Source organism: Gossypium hirsutum, chromosome A01 (genome assembly GCF_007990345.1).
Source record: "Gossypium hirsutum isolate 1008001.06 chromosome A01, Gossypium_hirsutum_v2.1, whole genome shotgun sequence".
NCBI lineage: Eukaryota > Viridiplantae > Streptophyta > Magnoliopsida > Malvales > Malvaceae > Gossypium > Gossypium hirsutum.
In genome coordinates, this window is record NC_053424.1 from 46,671,767 (window position 1) to 46,689,847 (window position 18,081).

Below are 18,081 nucleotides of genomic sequence, written 5' to 3' on the forward strand. Positions count from 1 at the left end.
GCCCAAAACCCCTCCATACATGCATATGGCTCACTTGGCCCATCTCATTCATATGCCCATTAAGCCCAATTCACATTCATATGGCCTATCAGGCCCAATTCACATTCATATGGCCCATTAGGCCCAATTCATATTCATATGGCCTATTAGGCCTAAATCACCATTATATGGCCCGTTACTCCCAAATCACCTTATATTCATGCTCACACACAAACTTTCTATCACATAGCATCAATTATCAAATTTTGCCTATTATGGGCCCAACAGCCCATCGGGCCCATTAAGCCTATTCTGGCCCGGTTGGCCAGATCACAACCCAAGTCCATGGAATCGCCCATGGGCCTCAAACAACCTATCAGTTTCCTCTGCACAAGTGTTCGCACACTCGCAAGACTACCGCAGCCAAACTTTCAACTTTTCAGCATATCGGCTTTTCGGCTTTTACCGATCTACTTGTGTGTGCAGTGTATGTACACACCTGGTAAGCAAGCATGCTGTGATTCCCTTAGTCACCAACCTACAAACGATATCATTCTACAATTAATTGTATGCTTAATACATATTTTTATTGAAATCGAAACCTCACCTTTCACCTTACCTTGTGCGACAAGTATAACAACCCCTTCTTTAATCACTAACCACGATCAACTCCTAGATCTGCATCAATATTAACTATTAAAACCAGAATAATAGGTGACTCGTATCCAACACAAGTCCCCTTACCTTAACTATGACCATTAGGCCAACTAATATTAAGAGTACTTACCAACGTCTCTCACCTAAAGAGCAAATCGGAAGGGATCCAAAAACTGAAATTCGATACCTATTCCTACCCAAAAACTGATTAGAAGAAGTGAGGAACAATAATCGATACTTTAGCAAAAATCGACTGGAAGAGCAACACTTACACTAGATTCAGTCAAAGAGTATTCGGCTCTTAGAAGATTCGGCTTCCAAACTTAGTATGGTGAATAAGGTATATTTGACACAGATTAAAGAATAAGAGTAGAAGAAGAAATCAGCAAAAAGAAAAAAAAAAACAACAGGGTTTTTGACTTTTTGGATCTTGAAGCGAAAAGGGTTTCCGATAACAAGGTGAAAAAGATTTCGGCATTAGCCTGATACCCTTGCATTTGAGCCCTATTTATAACCTTTATGGCCAAATTCCTCAAGCCCAAGTTCCCATTTCAGTTCTACTTTCTCCTCACTTCTCATCTCCTCATTTTTCTCCTTGATAACCCCTTGATCCTTTCCTCAAATTTCTCTTCTAATCACTCCCCTTGGAGTCCATCTTCATGCCACTTCCATCCTTCTAGAAGGCCAAAATTAAACTTCTAAAAATACTATACTAGGATTCTAACCTTGGATCTCCTTACTAGCCACTGATGCCACCTTCCTACACTCTAAGTGGCGTCACTTAGCCACTCTTCCACAAGGCTTTTTGATGCCATTTTTCCCTATCTTTATTTAAAAGCCCAACTACTTGCTAACAAGGTCCTTTTTACAATTAAAATATAATTTAATTTACCCTTAGGTTCAAACTCAAACCTTAATTAAGACCTACTATAATTATCACATGGCTAGGAAGAAATACACAATTTTTATCAAAATCAAAAACAAAAAAAGTTTGGGATTTCAGGATTTTTGGGTTTTGAGATTTTTGGGGCGTTACATGGTAAATGATATGTGATGCAATATTGGTATGTTTGATATTGGTCAAATTGGTAAGTTTTTGAATTGTGCTTATTTGCAGAAAAGGTAAGATTATGGCATCAGATTGAATGATGGATATTATGGTTATAAATCATATATTTTAGTATGTATTTCACTTATGGAATGATATGATTTGGTATGTGTTTAAAGCATGAATTTGGTTGATAATGTTATGGCATGAATGGTATATGTTTTGGTTGAGAAATGGTTGAGAATTTGGCATAAAATGTTGTTGTTTTGATGATTGTAGGGAGGACCCTTAATGGGAGACAAATTGGCCTTGTAAATAGCCTATTTTTACCCATACAGGCAGAGACAAGGGCGTGTTTCTCGAGGGCCATTTCGAAATGAGCCTGGACAGACCACACGGTCGCATACACGAGCATGTGCTAGGCCGTGTGGCAAACTCAGTTTTGACCACTGGCTAGACACACAGGTGTGTGACTGGCCGTGTGACCCAAGCAGTAGCCGCCCTAATTTTCACACGGCCTGGCATACGGGCGTGTCATGTGGCCATGTGGACAAGTCAGTATATATGCTCTATTTTCACACGGCCTAGACACATGGGCGTGTCTAAAGCCGTGTGAAGCACATGGCCTGTTCATACGGGCATGTGACCTGTGAAACTTTGAAAAATTGTTTAAGTTTCAAAAAATTTTGTATGAGCTCAGTTTAGTCCCGACCCCTTTCTAATGCATGTTTAAGGTCTCGATGATCTTTATCAGGGACTCTATAATAATGTTCGACTATGTTTGTGGATGATGTATTGAATTGTTCGTAAAATATTTTATTTCGTCTGGTAATATCTTTAGCCTGACGACGGATACGGGTTAGGGGTGTTAGATTTGGTTGGTATCAGAGCTACGGTTTAGTCGATTCTAGGTCTAACGTAGAATATATGTGTCTAGCTATACATGTCATATCTATGAATTGTGATAGTGTGATGAATCCTAACAATGAAAATGTGTTTTATATAGTAAATGGATCCCAAATGAGCTGTAGCTGACAATGTCGAGAGTAATATGCCTGTTCCCGCACAAGGGACAGTGCCCTCTGACTCTAGATCGGCTACGAGTAGCCATGATGGAGAGGCTAGACAGGCTTTCTATCAAATGATGAATGATTGGTTCAGTCAGTACATTAGAACTAATCTGGCTGTGCAACAACCCCCAACCCTGGCTAATTATCCACAAGTCCCTATTATGTCACAAGCTAATCCAAATCAGTTGATTAAGCCTCTGGTTGATAAGATTAGAAAATATGGAGCTGAAGAGTTTTGTGCTACAACAAATGATGATGCTGAAAGAGCCGAGTTCTAGTTAGAGAATAATATAAGAGTATTTGATGAATTGTCTCTAACTCTGGCTGAATGCATAAAATAAGTCGTTTTACTTCTGAGAGATACAGCGTATCACTAGTGGAAGACTTTGATATTAGTGGTTCCAAGAGAGCAAGTCACCTGGGATTTCTTCTAAATTGAATTGTGGAAGAAATACATCAGTCAGATATTTATAGATCAGAAACACAAAGAGTTTCTTAAATTGAAGCAAGGTCATATGTCTATTACAGAATACGAGCGAGAATTTGTAAGACTAAGTCAATAAGCTAGAGAATGTGTTTCAACTAAAGCAATAATGTGCAAAAGAGTTGAAGGCGGTCTGAATAAATATATTTGTTTGTTAGTTGGGATTCTAGAGATAAAAGAATTCATTGTGCTTGTTGAACGAGCCTGTAAAGCTAAAGAGCTCGGGAAAGAGAAAAGAAAAGCTGATTCTGAATCTAGAGACATGAGAAAGAGATTTACAAGAAAATCATTTCAGTCTGAGTCAAAGAAATTCCAAGATGATTATAGCCATTCAATGGCTAATGTAGGACATTCGAGTAGAGATCGTGCTAGATCACATTCGAGCTTTAGAGCTCCAGCTACATCTGTTGCCAGTATTGGAAATGTTCGACCTGATTGACCTGAGTGTAAACACTATGGTAAAAGACATTCAGGCAATTTTAGACTGTACGATTGGGCTTGTTTCAAATGTGGGTCATTAGACCATTTAATCCGTGATTGCCCCGAATCTGTAGAGCAAGAAATTATGCAAAATTCGAGGCCTAGTGGCAATGCATCTCATGGTAGACCTCCCAGAAATACAGGTAATTTGAGTGGCAGTCAAAGGGGAACAAATGACACTATTGTTAGACCTGAGGCTCGTGCACCTGCCAAAGCCTATGCCATTCGAGCTCGTGAGGAAGCTGTCACCAGATGTGATTGTGGGTATATTTACTCTTTACGATACTTCTTGCTTTGATAGATCCTGGATCAACGCATTCTTATATATGCATGAATTTAGTGAATAGTAAGACTTTGCTTGTAGAGTTTACTAAATTCGTGATTAAAGTATCGAACCCCCTAGGTAAAAGTGTCTTAGTTGACAAAGTGTGCAAGAACTGTCCGTTCATGTTTCGAGACATTTTTTTTGGATGATTTGATGTTTTTACCCTTTGATGAGATTGATATAATTCTAGGTATGGATTGGCTAACTTTGCATGATGTTATTGTGAACTGCAAACAAAAAACTATTGATTTGAGATGCAAGAATGATGAAATAGTTTGAATAGAATCTAGTGATTTGAATGGATTTCCTGGTGTGATATCTTCGATGAAAGCATTGAGTATTGTGAGAAAAGGTTGTGAAGCTTACTTTGCATGTAACATCCGAAACCCAGCCTGGACGTTATGGCTGAATCTGAAGATGTCACATTGAAGTGTTTTTCGTAAAGCATGATGTCGTTTGCAAAGCCCAATCTTTATTAAGCCTCTTTGTGTACTGTAAAAGATGATTTAAAACTTGTGTCGCTATAAAAAATATTTACTTTAAAACGTTATTAATTTCAAAATCTCATTTGTAGCGAAAGCTTTTTAAAACAGTCGCGTTCTAGCGTTTACTTGCAAAATGTTGTTTTCTTGCGGTAGCTCTTAAAACCATTTACATAATCATGGTATTTTTGAAGATCATTTAGCTTTTTGAAAACTTGCGTGTTTTTCCAATTTCTAGCAGCATTAAAGCAAAACAAATATAAATTCCCAAATTAAAATAAAATCCAGAAAGGCCTTATTACATAAAAATACCCAAATTTAACTACTTATAATTTAAAAGATAAATACATAAGCGTAAGCTGTTGTGTGGCCACTTTTGAGTCCATCGTAGTGCCGATCCACCTAAGGATTACCTCTACAGATACATAGAAGGGTGAGTTTACGAAAACTCAGTATGTAATCTCTTAATAAACAGACAGTCAAACACACAGTGAACAAATATAGTCTGGGCCTAAGCTCATATCAGTATCAGTGGCAATATCAGCTTGGGTTTTAGCCCAATTCAATACAGAAACAGTCATGTGGGCCTTGGCCCATTGCAGTAACAGTAAATAGTGCAGTACAGATATGAAAGAAGAAATCCTACCCAACTAGCCTCTACACACCACTCCGTCCAGCCCTACACACCATGTGGGGATAAAATCAACCCACTCACCCCTACACACCAAAAATGGCATCAGTTGTGGCACTAAATAGTAGTTGCAGCAAAGCTGCGAGTAATAGGCTTATAGCCTCTCAGTACACTTCCTCCAATATCATATATCCCACCCAATGCAATGCAACATAATATAAATGTATATACAGTAAAAATGGCATGCTCGAATAGTCATACACCACATAAAGGTATATTAGTCAGTTACAAAAAGAAGGGTTCGGGTACACTTACCGGCCCAACAGTAGGTCCACAGTCGCCTTGGACGACCCGTGCAACCTTAATAATCAATACATGATAATAGGCCCCCAGTCCATATTCTGGACCCATGTGGGCCCACACGCTCGTATGGCCTACATAGCCCAGAAGTGGCCTTAAACGTGTGGTTCACACAGCCTGGCCCAGTATTCTCCATACGTCCGTGTGGTTTACCCGTGTGGGGCCCACGAGCCCATGGGGCCCACACGGCCTATTTCGGCCCAACGTGGCCCAGAACAGCCTAAGCCCATGATATCGCTCATGGTGTTCTCTGCGATCAAACGCCCACATTTTATGCGTTCAGATTACCACACGAGCGAGTGTACGCCCATGTAGTGATAATAGTCACATTTGTCAGCTTTTGCCGATTTGCAATTAGGTAGTGTTTACGCACCTATTTATAGAAACACGCACGTAGCCCTTGAGCATTCCAAACCTTGATCTAATCCACAAACATTCAATTAGTCACGAGGTAATCAAATTAATACTACTCCTTCCTATAACACTTATCCAAAGATCAATTGTCACATACCTTAATTCGAACCCTCAAGCCCTTACACACCTAAACCGTGGATCAAGAATGATTTTTCCCCCTTCTTCGATTATTATCTGCATACCAACCACACCTATTAACCTTAATCATGTAGCTCACACAACTGTTTGAACCAAGTGAAAACCACTTAACGAAAACGTAAAATCGATTATAGAGAAGGGAAGTAATCAGTCTATCTCTACAATGAACACCCTATGCGATAGAGGCAGAGGCTTAGCACAAACTGCCCCTAACAAATATCGATAGCTAAGAATACATTAGATGGAAACTATTAACACGACAAGAAGAGCAGAGAGGAGAGAATAATTGTGTACACTTAAACTGAGAGCCAGACTTACCAACGCAAAATTGGTGAATAGAATGTCTACAAAAACGGTGGATAGCAACGAAGGAAAGTCGGCACAGTAAGGGTAAGAGAGGCAGGAGTATACGGCCAAGTATTATGATTGAGAGAGAGGGAAAATAAGAAGAGAATCAGCCAGCCAAGAAATGATTGAGGGGAAATGTAACACCCCGAACCCGAGACCGACACCGGAGTCGGACACGAGATGTTAACAAACTTTGAAAAATTTTTCCAGACACTGCCCAGTCTGAGTACTAGTCGCTTCAAAAATCATATCTTGAGTTTCACAACTCGAAAATCAGTTTTGTGATTTTTCCCTGAAACTAGACTCATGTCCCCACCTATGTATTTTTTTCTAGAATTTTTGGTCGGGCCAATTAGTAGAGTTTATTAGTCAAATTCTCCCATGTTACAGGGGTCGACTACACTGACCTTTTCCCATTACGACTTGGATATCTCTCTGCACAGAGCTTCAATACTGATGCCATTTGTTTCTATGGAAACTAGACTCAGAGAGGAATCCATACATATATGGTATGACCCCTAATTATCTCTGATAAATTTATAGTGAATTTCCAAAGGCGGAACAGGGAATCCAGAAACTGTTCTCGCCCTGTTCCACAAGAACCCGAATATCTCTTACTGTACTGTCCATATGATTGTTTCGTTACTTTCCTAGGAAAGTAGATTCTTCAAGGTTTGTTTACATAATTAATTCACTATTTAATTCCATTCGTACTATTTTTAGTGATTTTCCAAATCTACGTCACTGCTGCTGTCAGCATCTACCTTTAAGGTAGGCTTTACCTATTTCATGGTTCAACTAGCCCTTTTTGCATACATAGCACAATTTATGAAAGTGATTAACCATCCCCGTGGCCAATCCTTGTCAAGCATATCCACACTAAATGATTATAACATTATACTTAAACACATATAAGCCATTTTCACATGGCTATCCAAAACTTATACATCACATAAAGTACTCGAAAAACAACAATGGGTCGTCCTATACATGCCATATCAAAATTCAACCAAAAGAGTACCCATAAGAGCCTTTGATAGTGTGGGCGACTTCGACGTCAAGATCCCGAGTCCGATAGCTGGAGAACCCAAAAAAAATCTATAAAACAGAGGAGCAATGGAACGAAGTAAGCAATTTATGCTTAGTAAGTTTTGAGCAAGAAATTCCAGCATAAACAAAGAATAACACACATTTAGCTAAATGGAATATTTCATAATACGCAATTTACCGATATCAAACTTGCTTCACAACATTCACAACCCTTATGTACATACACAATAGACTAACTTAGCCGAAGGCCGGTAGCTCGTTTATCAACTGAGCGAACATTTATTTGTAAGGGCACGATTAAATTCAACACATACGTAACATATCCCCATATTGGGATGTTTTTCGAGTATTCGCTGGAATTTTACAGCAAGCTCATTCATTACCAAATCACGTACCTTCGGGATTTAACCGGATATAGCTCCTCGTTCAAATGCCTTCGGGACATAGCCCGGTTTTAACAACTCGCACGAATGCCTTCGGGACTTAACCCGAATTTAATAACTCGCACGAATGCCTTCGGGACTTAACCCGGATTTAGTATCTCGCACAAAGGCCTTCGGATCTTAGTCCGGATATATTCACTTAGCACAAAGCCTTCGGGACTTAGCCCGGACAGCATTCAATTAATCATGCACATCTAACAATAATTCATGGCACATTCATATTTCATTTTCATTTGCGAAACTCAAACACAAGGCACATATCATCCTTGCACATTCGGCTCAATAGCCTCACATAGAGCATGATTTAATCACATCGTAATTTAAGCTCTCTTACTCAAGAACTTACCTCGGGTGTTGTCGAACGATTCCGCTAGCTATTCAACCACTTTTTCCTTCCCTTTATCGGATTTATTTCCCCTTTGCTCTTGAGCTTAATCAAACAAATAAATTGATTTCATCATTTAGGCATCAAAAAGATGAACACAAGGCACTTAGCCCATATTTATACATTAGACATTAAAGTCTCATACATGCAAAAATCATGCATCAACACAACATATTAGCTAATTTCTTTCCCCTTGGCCGAATATGCATGTCTATTTTCGGGGTCGATTTCAACACTTAATACACACATATACACACTAGTAAAGCATCCTCCCCCTTTTCATCAATTTAACACATGCATTGCTCATTAACATGCAAAGTTACATTCGGCCTTAGCACACATCTTGCTAGCCGATTCTTCTCCATTTAGCAACCAATGCACATATGTGCTCACACAAAAATGCTAAAAAGGAGGTTCAAGAATCATCAAGCCATCATCACATGCATCATTAACAAGCTTCATATTTTGCATGCAATGGCATTAACACAACCTCCACCTAGGCCGAATCTTAACTCATCCTCATGCCTCATCACCACAACATCAAACATCAACCAAGAATGATGCATCCATGGTCAAGTGCCATTTCCATCACATAGCAAGATTTAGACCATGGGCTAGGTAGAACTCAAGCTAACAACTAAAACATGCATGCATCTCATGGAACATCATCAAACATACCTTAGCCTAGCTACATGCATGGCCGAATCTCTTCACCTTTCTTCTTCTTTCCTCCTTAAAATTTTTGGCCAAGGATGAACCAAAGGATGAGAAATTTTTTTTTCTTTGTTTTTCTTTCTAATTTAGGCTAAATGAAGGTGAGAAAGGATGAACACAAATTTTTCTCCTTTCTTCTCTTTAGCTCACGGCAATGGGGGGGGCAACCACACATTTTTTCTTTTGTTTCCATTTCTTTATTACCCATACTCCTTATTTTATTCTTCCATTAACAAAACATGTTTCATGACATGTTTTGCCCATCATTCCTTGTCATGGCCGGCCACTACTCATTAGGGGGGGAAATTTGACATGCAAGTCCCCCCCTTTGTCCACATGCACTAATAGGTCCTCACACATTGACCTATCACATTTTAGAATTTTCTCACATAAGTCCTATTAACTAAATTCACATGAAATCAACCAAATTGAAGCTTGAAATTTTCACACATTCATAATTACATATTCTAGACAATAAGTATCACATTCAAACATTTTGGTGACTCGGTTTAGCGGTCCCGAAACCACTTCCCGACTAGGGTCAACTTTGGGCTGTCACAACTCTCCCCCACTTAAGAAATTTTCGTCCCCGAAAATCTTACCGGTAAATAGGTTTGGGTATCGTTCTTTCATCGAGCTCTCGGTCTCCCAAGTAGCTTCCTCGATCCCGTGTTTGAGCCATAACACCTTTACTAGCGGAACTCTTTTGTTTCGCAACTCCTTCACTTCACGAGCTAGGATACGCATCGGTTCTTCTTCATAGCTCATGTCGACTTGAATTTCAACCTCTGATGGGCTAATTATATGCGATGGATCAGATCGATAGCGTCGAAGCATCGAAACATGAAAGACGTCATGAATCTTTTCAAGCTCCGGGGGTAAAATCAATCTATACGCAACCGGACCAACTCGTTCGGAGATTTCGTACGGCCCAATGAATCTTGGGCTCAACTTGCCCTTACGGCCGAACCTGAGTATCTTTTTCCAAGGTGAAACCTTAAGGAACACTTTGTCTCCCACCTGATACTCGATGTCTTTTCGTTTCAAATCTGCGTACGATTTCTGACGATCCGTGGCTACCTTCAGACTTTCACGGATTACTTTTACTTTCTGTTCAGCATCTCTAATCAAATCAACTCCGAAAATTTTACTTTCACCGAGCTCGGTCCAAAACAATGGTGTACGGCATTTACGACCGTACAAAGCCTCGTAAGGTGCCATCTTAATACTTGATTGAAAACTATTGTTGTAAGCGAATTCAATCAAAGGTAAATACCGTTCCCATGAACTACTGAACTCGAGGATGCAACATCTCAACATATCCTCAAGTATCTGAATTATCCGCTCGGATTGACCATCGGTTTGGGGGTGAAAAGCAGTGCTAAAATGCAGCTTGGTACCCAGAGCTTCTTGCAATTTCTTCCAAAATCGTGAGGTGAATCTCGGATCTCTATCCGACACGATAGAAACAGGTACCCCGTGTAATCTCACAATTTGATAAACGTACAATTCAGCTAGTTTATCCAATGAAAAATCCGTACGTACGGGGATGAAATGAGCCGACTTAGTCAGTCTATCAACAACAACCCATATCGCATCCTTCTTACTTGCTGACAAGGGCAGTCCGGACACAAAGTCCATTGTGACTCGATCCCATTTCCACTCGGGTATCATGATCGGATGGAGTAATCCTGAAGGCACTTGATGTTCCGCTTTCACTTGTTGACATATCAAACATCTCGAAACAAAGTCGGAGATGTCCCGTTTCATACCATGCCACCAAAATTGACGTTTCAAATCGTTGTACATTTTCGTACTCCCCGGGTGAATTGACATTCGGCTACAATGGGCTTCGTTCAGAATCATCGAAATGAGTTCCGAATTCCTTGGAACACACAAACGATTTCTGAACCTCAAACAATCATCATCATCAATTTGAAACTCCGATTCCTCGTTCGGAAAACACTTAGCCCGTTTTGCAACCAATTCATCATTGACTTTCTGAGCTTCACGAATTTGGTGAGTCAATAATGGTTTAGCTTTTAATTCAGCTACTAACACACTGTCTGGTAGAACAGACAAATGCACGTTCATCGCTCGTAAAGCAAACAATGACTTCCGGCTTAAGGCGTCCGCAACCACGTTAGCCTTTCCTGGGTGATAATCAATGACAAGCTCGTAATCTTTCAACAACTCAAGCCAACGTCTTTGTCGCAGATTCAAGTCTCGTTGAGTCATCAAATATTTGAGACTTTTGTGATCCGAAAATACATGGCACTTCTCACCAAACAGATAATGTCGCCATATTTTTAAAGCAAACACGATGGCAGCTAGTTCGAGATCATGGGTCGGATAATTCCTCTCGTGAGGCTTCAATTGTCTCGACGCATAGGCCACGACTCGACCTTCTTGCATTAATACGCAACCCAACCCAAGTAGGGATGCGTCACTATAAATGACAAACTCTTTACCTGATTCGGGTTGTACCAAAATTGGAGCTTCAGTCAAATGAGTTTTCAGTTGGTTGAAACTTTTCTGACATTTCTCCGTCCACTCGAACTTAACATCCTTTTGAAGTAGCTTCGTCATTGGTGTGGCTATCATCGAGAAACCTTTGACAAATCGTCGGTAATAACCGGCGAGCCCCAAAAAGCTCCGAACTTCAGTAACATTTCTCGGAGGTTTCCAGTCAAGTATGGCTGAAATTTTGTTCGGGTCAACTCGAATACCCGACGCGGATACCACATGACCCAAGAAGCTAACCTCTCTTAACCAGAACTCACACTTACTGAACTTAGCATATAACTGCTTATCCCGCAAAATTTGCAGCACTAGCCTCAGATGCTCAGCATGTTCGGTCTCGTCTCTTGAATAGACCAAAATGTCATCAATGAACACCACTACGAACCGATCCAAATACGGTCTGAAGATCCGATTCATCAAATCCATAAATACTGCAGGGGCATTAGTGAGCCCAAACGGCATCACTAAGAATTCGTAGTGACCATATCTCGTTCTGAAGGCAGTTTTGGGAATATCTGAATCTCGGATTCGCAACTGATAATAGCCCGATCTCAAATCTATTTTTGAGAACACTGAGGCTCCCTTCAGTTGGTCGAACAAATCATCGATGCGCGGCAACGGATATTTGTTCTTTATCGTCACTTTATTCAGCTGACGATAGTCAATGCACAACCTCATGGTTCCGTCCTTCTTTTTCACGAACAATACTGGTGCACCCCAAGGTGAGAAACTTGGTCGAGCGAAACCTCTATCCGTCAGTTCTTGCAACTGAGCTTTCAACTCCTTTAACTCGGTTGGTGCCATACGATACGGAGCTATCGAAATCGGCGTAGTCCCAAGTACAAGCTCAATACCAAACTCTACCTCCCGAACAGGTGGTAAACCCGGTAATTCTTCCAGAAAAACATCCGGGTATTCACAAGCCACCGGCACAGATTCGGGTTTCTTTTCTAATTCTTTGTCACCAAGTACATACGCAAGCTATGCTTCGCACCCTTTTCTTACATATTTCTGCGCCAACATTGCTGATATTACAGCTGGCATCCCCTCCAAGTCCGCAGACTCAATTCGGACTACTTCGTTATTTGCGCACCTCAAATCAATAGTCTTGCTCTTGCAATTCACAATCGCATCATGCGCGGTCAACCAATCCAACCCAAGGATAACATCAAATTCATCAAACGGCAAAAGCATCAAGTCCGCCGGAAAACAGGAACCTCGAATTTCCAGGGGACATTTCTTACACACTTTGTCGACAAGCACTTAACGACCCAAGGGATTTGACACCCGAATTACGAACTCAGTAGACTCAATAGGTAAAGTCTTACTGGATGCTAAGGTTTCACATATGTAAGAATGAGTAGAACCGGAGTCAATCAAAGCAATTACATTAGTATCAAAGAGGGTGAATGTACCGGTAATAACATCAGGCGAAGAAGCATCCTCGCGGGCACGTATAGCATAAGCTCTAGCAGGGGCACGGGCTTCGGATCTGGTTATATCATCTCTAGATCCTCTCTAACCACCACTAGCATTGCCCATATTTCCAGATGGTCTACCTCGAGCAGTGGTAGCACCCGGTCTCCCACTCTGATTTGCATTCTGTCCCGACAACCTCGGGCAATCTTTAATGAAGTGGTCAACTGATCCGCATTTGTAACAGGAGCGGTCAGGAAATCTACAACTCCCCGAATGCCATTTACCGTAATATCGGCATTTCGTCCTGTCTCGACGTTCATTCCCAACACTGGCGACCGAAGTGCCTCGTGTACCCACAGGGGGTCGATCACGATCTCGTCCAAAAAGGTCCGAAGTGCCTCTAAACTGGCCCGCATCATCTCGAAATCTCTTCGATGTCTGTTGAAGAGACCTTCCTGAGGATCTTTTACGAAACTCTCCAGTTCCCTCATCAACTCTTTGCTTTTCTTTTCTAAGCTCTTCGGCTTTACAAGCTCGTTCAACAAGTACCACGAACTCTCGTATTTCAAGAACGCCAACGAACATCTTTATATCTTCATTCAGCCCATCCTCGAAGCGTTTACACATAATAGCTTCGGACGAAACACATTCCCGAGCGTATTTGCTAAGTCTAACAAATTTTCGCTCGTAATCAGTAACCGACATGGAGCCTTGCTTAAGCTCAAGAAATTCCTTCCGTTTTTGATCAACAAATCTCTGACTGATATACTTTTTCCGAAACTCAGTTTGGAAAAACTCCCAAGTTACTTGCTCTCGGGGCACAATAGAAGTTAGAGTACTCCACCAATAGTAGGCAGAATCACGTAGCAAGGAGATAGCACAATTTAGGCATTCATCGGGTGTACAAGATAGCTCATCGAGTACCCGGATAGTTTTGTCCAGCCAAAATTCAGCTTGCTCGGCATCATCGCTATCCATAGCCTTAAATTCAGTAGCCCCATGTTTTCGGATTCTGTCAACTGGGGGCTTATTTGACCTTATTTGGTCCGTTACCGGTGGTATTGTAGGTGCGGGGGTAGTATTTGTCAGGAATGGAGGTTGTGGAACAGCCATATTAGTTCGAATGTATTGGTTAAACCAATCATTCATCACGCTATAGAATGCTTGTCTAGCTTCATCATTCGGATTACTAGTATTAGGTTGAGAGTCTGCCGGCACTGTCCCTTGTGCGGGAGCAGGCGCTACACTCTCAAGATCATCAGCTACCTCTCGGTCACGATCGGGATCCATTACTATAAATAAACACATTTACAATTGTCAGAAATCACCACACTATCAAGTAATCACATAAAATGGCATGTATAGCTAGACCCAAAACATTACGGTAGTCCTAGAATCGACTAAACCGTAGCTCTGATACCAATAAAATGTAACACCCCGAACCCGAGACCGACACCGGAGTCGGACACGAGATGTTAACAAACTTTGAAAAATTTTTCCAGACACTGCCTAGTCTGAGTACTAGTCGCTTCAAAAATCATATCTTGAGTTTCACAACTCGAAAATCAGTTTTGTGATTTTTCCCTGAAACTAGACTCATGTCCCCACCTATGTATTTTTTTCTAGAATTTTTGGTCGGGCCAATTAGTAGAGTTTATTAGTCAAAATCTCCCATGTTACAGGGGTCGACTACACTGACCTTTTCCCATTACGACTTGGATATCTCTCTGCACAGAGCTTCAATACTGATGCCGTTTGTTTCTATGGAAACTAGACTCAGAGAGGAATCCATAAATATATGGTATGACCCCTAATTATCTCTGATCAATTTATAGTGAATTTCCAAATGCGGAACAGGGAATCCAGAAACTGTTCTCGCCCTGTTCCACAAGAACCCGAATATCTCTTACTATACTGTCCATATGATTGTTTCGTTACTTTCCTATGAAAGTAGATTCTTCAAGGTTTGTTTACATAATTAATTCACTATTTAATTCCATTCTTACTATTTTTAGTGATTTTCCAAATCTACGTCACTGCTGCTGTCAGCATCTACCTTTAAGGTAGGCTTTACCTATTTCATGGTTCAACTAGCCCTTTTTGCATACATAGCACAATTTATGAAAGTGATTAACCATCCCCGTGGCCAATCCTTGTCAAGCATATCCACACTAAATGATTATAACATTATACTTAAACACATATAAGCCATTTTCACATGGCTATCCAAAACTTATACATCACATAAAGTACTCGAAAAACAACAATGGGTCGTCCTATACATGCCATATCAAAATTCAACCAAAAGAGTACCCATAAGAGCCTTTGATAGTGTGGGCGACTTCGACGTCAAGATCCCGAGTCCGATAGCTGGAGAACCCAAAAAAAATCTATAAAACAGAGGAGCAATGGAACGAAGTAAGCAATTTATGCTTAGTAAGTTTTGAGCAAGAAATTCCAGCATAAACAAAGAATAACACACATTTAGCTAAATGGAATATTTCATAATACGCAATTTACCGATATCAAACTTGCTTCACAACATTCACAACCCTTATGTACATACACAATAGACTAACTTAGCCGAAGGCCGGTAGCTCGTTTATCAACTGAGCGAACATTTATTTGTAAGGGCACGATTAAATTCAACACATATGTAACATATCCCCATATTGGGATGTTTTTCGAGTATTCGCTGGAATTTTACAGCAAGCTCATTCATTACCAAATCACGTACCTTCGGGATTTAACCGGATATAGCTCCTCGTTCAAATGCCTTCGGGACATAGCCCGATTTTAACAACTCGCACGAATGCCTTCGGGACTTAACCCGGATTTAATAACTCGCACGAATGCCTTCGGGACTTAACCCGAATTTAGTATCTCGCACAAAGGCCTTCGGATCTTAGTCCGGATATATTCACTTAGCACAAAGCCTTCGGGACTTAGCCCGGACAGCATTCAATTAATCATGCACATCTAACAATAATTCATGGCACATTCATATTTCATTTTCATTTGCGAAACTCAAACACAAGGCACATATCATCCTTGCACATTCGGCTCAATAGCCTCACATAGAGCATGATTTAATCACATCGTAATTTAAGCTCTCTTACTCAAGAACTTACCTCGGGTGTTGTCGAACGATTCCGCTAGCTATTCAACCACTTTTTCCTTCCCTTTATCGGATTTATTTCCCCTTTGCTCTTGAGCTTAATCAAACAAATAAATTGATTTCATCATTTAGGCATCAAAAAGATGAACACAAGGCACTTAGCCCATATTTATACATTAGACATTAAAGTCTCATACATGCAAAAATCATGCATCAACACAACATATTAGCTAATTTCTTTCCCCTTGGCCGAATATGCATGTCTATTTTCGGGGTCGATTTCAACACTTAATACACACATATACACACTAGTAAAGCATCCTCCCCCTTTTCATCAATTTAACACATGCATTGCTCATTAACATGCAAAGTTACATTCGGCCTTAGCACACATCTTGCTAGCCGATTCTTCTCCATTTAGCAACCAATGCACATATGTGCTCACACAAAAATGCTAAAAAGGAGGTTCAAGAATCATCAAGTCATCATCACATGCATCATTAACAAGCTTCATATTTTGCATGCAATGGCATTAACACAACCTCCACCTAGGCCGAATCTTAACTCATCCTCATGCCTCATCACCACAACATCAAACATCAACCAAGAATGATGCATCCATGGTCAAGTGCCATTTCCATCACATAGCAAGATTTAGACCATGGGCTAGGTAGAACTCAAGCTAACAACTAAAACATGCATGCATCTCATGGAACATCATCAAACATACCTTAGCCTAGCTACATGCATGGCCGAATCTCTTCACCTTTCTTCTTCTTTCCTCCTTAAAATTTTTGGCCAAGGATGAACCAAAGGATGAGAAATTTTTTTTCTTTGTTTTTCTTTCTAATTTAGGCTAAATGAAGGTGAGAAAGGATGAACACAAATTTTTCTCCTTTCTTCTCTTTAGCTCACGGCAATGGGGGGGCAACCACACATTTTTTTCTTTTGTTTCCATTTCTTTATTACCCATACTCCTTATTTTATTCTTCCATTAACAAAACATGTTTCATGACATGTTTTGCCCATCATTCCTTGTCATGGCCGGCCACTACTCATTAGGGGGGGGAAATTTGACATGCAAGTCCCCCCCTTTGTCCACATGCACTAATAGGTCCTCACACATTGACCTATCACATTTTAGAATTTTCTCACATAAGTCCTATTAACTAAATTCACATGAAATCAACCAAATTGAAGCTTGAAATTTTCACACATTCATAATTACATATTCTAGACAATAAGTATCACATTCAAACATTTTGGTGACTCGGTTTAGCGGTCCCGAAACTACTTCCCGACTAGGGTCAACTTTGGGCTGTCACAGGAAAGGGAGAGGAGAAGGAATTGGTCAAGCATTAAGAGTTAAAAGCCGAAGAATTTGAGAGAGGGGAGTAGAGGGAACATTTGGCCAAGTAGAACAACAAATAACAGAAAAAGAAAAGTGTCTGACCGAAGGGTAGGGAAAAAGGAAATGGGCCAAAAAAAAGTATAACCCGAAATAAGCCAAAAATGAAAGATACCGCGAGACTTACTAGAACAACTTCATTGCTAGAGAAAGAAAAGAAACCAATGTTGACAATTACCAGAAAAATGTTGAGCCATTTGGAAATCCCCCAAAACCAAATGCATGAGTGCCTTCAATTCTCATTCGGCACCAACTCTTCTCTCACCACAAATCCCCACAATTTTCTCCTATAGTCTCGCTTAAAATCCTTCCAACCTATCTCAACTACACAGTTTAAACTCCACTTCAACACCCATTAGTCAAACTTTTAATGAAACAGAAACTCTAGCCGTACAGTAATGCAAAATTTTAATCCCTTCGTGCATGCAGGGATTCGAACCTTAAACCTCAAGTATAGATGACACGCCTCTTATCCTCTAGACCAGCAGGCCCTTTTCTGTCATGATTTTCCCATATTTATTTAAAAGCGTACTGCCTAGAGACAATGCTTATTCCTTTAAAAACAAAACTTTTTGCACAAGTCAAGGCTTGAACTCAAGACTTCT